Consider the following 2,918-nt stretch of genomic DNA (forward strand, 5'->3'; position numbering starts at 1 on the left):
GCCTTGACGAGCTCGAGTGTACGCCTCTGATCAAGGTGTCGTCGAGTACTATTTGATGGCATGAGCTAAATATTTATAGAAGTCATAAGCCTAAATGAGAAATTAAATGAAATACAACCGTTTGCATGGGTTGGGATGAATTTTCAAATTGTGAAATACGTATTGTGATGGGATATCTTAATTGTCTTCTTTTACTCGGCTTTAGCTGATTTAAATGATGTTTGTTTACTTACTGAGATTTTATAATCTCACCACCCTCCTTTCCACCCATTTCAGGCTCAAAGTAGACTATAGATAGCTAGTTCCATAGAGAATTTCCATTGAATTTGCGTCTTCCAAACTGTAGGTTCACAGCTTCTTTAATTTTGGTTATTGTGGGCTCACATGATATTGTAAATTTAAATTAATTTAAACACTCCAATTTATTGTGTTACAGTATGAATGAATTTATTTTATTTTTACGTTACAAAAAATATTTACGCATAACTCCAAAATTTCTGTTTATAAAAAAATAAAATATTTTATTGAACATTTTGTTTTATCTTCTTATTATAATCAAATAATTATAATTCCATTTTAAATAAAGGTTTTAGATGCCTAAACTTATTTTTAATTGTGAATTATACGATTGGTACTTATTTACTACAGTTTTAACTGGTTTCGAAATTTTCAGTGGAAAATGACCAAAATGCCCCTATGAGACAAAAAATTTTATTTTATCAGTTTTAAGTTGGAAATAGCTCAAAACCCTTTAGAATATAAAATTTGGCAACGGTTACTCACTAGGGGAAATACGAAACTGATATTAAACCTTGTAGGGTTCCGGTTGGCATTCCGAGAAATGAGTGCCCATTGAGGCATCGTGGCGGTTGTCACGGGCTCGATGGGAGTTCCAGGTCATGACACATAGCTTTAGCTTTTGTAGACTAATTCTCCAATATTAAAGCTATAGTTTAGATTGTTGATCTAATTTTTAATTTAAGAAAAAAATAATTTACCAACGATATTTTTTATCTAAAAATACTGTCCAAAATTATTGATGTAATTCTCCAATTACCGACTAAAAATTCAACCAACGGAATGAACCCTTTGCCAACGGAATTACCGACGAAAAATTTGGCCGATAAATTACCAATGGAATTTTTTGTTACCAACGGATTTGCTTTTATCGATGATGGTATCTACGACTAAATACTTATGAAAATTTTTCTCAGTAATTTCATCGGTAATGTAACAAACCGATGAAATCACAGCTATTGCTAACGAAAAATTTCGTCGGTTATACCTTGTTTCTTGGTAGTGCTCCCACTTGCCTTGATGAAAATATGAAATATCCCTCATTCCAAGACCTTCTAAATGACCTTTGAAGCCCTTTTGTGCTAAAGTCTTCATGAATGGATTAACAAGGCTCTACTTTGTTGGAATTTTCATTACAAGCACTTCTCCACGTTGTATGATCTCTCGAATAAGATGATACTTCCTTTCAATATGTTTTGTTGCTCTATGATTCTGTAGTTCTTTTGAGTTAACCACTGCTCCATTGTTATCTCAATAAAGTGTAATGGGCTTGTTCGCATTTGAAATCATTTCATTGTCCATAAGGAACTTGCGGAGCCATATAGCTTTCTTTGCAACTTCACAAGTTGTGACATACTTTGCCTCCATAGTAGAGTCTGCAATATAAGACTACTTTACACTCCTCTAAACTATGGCTACTCCTCCTAAAGTGAAAACAGATCCCAATGTCAATTTCCAAAAATCAACATCATATTGAAAATCTGAATCATTGTACCCTATTGCCACAAGGTCTCTTCTAAAATATACAAGCATGTAATTCCTCATTCCACGAAGATATTTAAAGATGCACTTGATTGTAGCCCAGTGCTCCATGCCCGGGTTAGACTGAAATCTATTAACCAGTCCAATTACATAATAGATATTTGGCCTATTGCATAACATAGCATATATGAGACTTCCAACAGCAGATGCATACGGAAACCATCTCATGCTTTCAACTTCCTCTAGAGTTTTAGGTGACATCTTTATAAAAAGTTTTATTCCATGTCTAGAGGACATAAAACCCTTCTTGGAATCTTGTTGTCACGACCCGGAACTCCCATCGAGCCCGTGACAACCGTCGCGACGTCTCAATTTACATTCATTACCCGGAATGTCAACCGAGACCCCGCAAGGCTTTAATATCAGCTTCTCATTTCCCCTGTGGGTAACTGTTTCCAAATACCACATTTTAAAAGATTTTAAACTGTTTTCAACTTAAACAAATGAAATATTAATTTCCGTCTCACAGGGGTATTTTTATCATTTATCCCAAAAATCTCAAAAAATCATCTAAAAATATAGTATGTAAGTTGGAAAACACATATTTCTTAATCAAAAATAATTTTGGATGTCTAAAACATTCGTTTAAAATGGAATTATGACTGTTTTAATAAAATAAAAATATTCAAAAAATATTCAATTTTCACAAAAAACGATATTTTAAGAACACTGCATAAATAATTTTTATAGCGTAAAAGCAAAATAAATTCTTACATACCGTAATACAGATAACCAAAGTATAGAATTTAATTTACAGTGACACGTGGGCCCACGAATGACCAAAAGTATCAAAAGAAATGAACCTACAGTCTTTGGATGTGGCAAGTTCAACTGTAATCCTCGCCGATATCAGTTATCTACAATCTATTCTGAGCCTGAAATGGGTGGAAATGAGGGTGGTGAGATTATAAAATCCCAGTGAGTAAACAAACATCACTCAAAATATCTAAAGTCGAGTAAAAGGAGACTATTAAAACATTTCATCAAACTGTAATTTATCATCTTTCAACTTATTTCAACCAAATGAAATCAATTTATTTAAAGCAAGTAATCAGTATGGCTTATGAATTTCTTAAAAA

The sequence above is a fragment of the Theobroma cacao genome, chromosome 5 (assembly GCF_000208745.1).
Source record: "Theobroma cacao cultivar B97-61/B2 chromosome 5, Criollo_cocoa_genome_V2, whole genome shotgun sequence".
NCBI classification, from domain to species: Eukaryota; Viridiplantae; Streptophyta; class Magnoliopsida; order Malvales; family Malvaceae; genus Theobroma; species Theobroma cacao.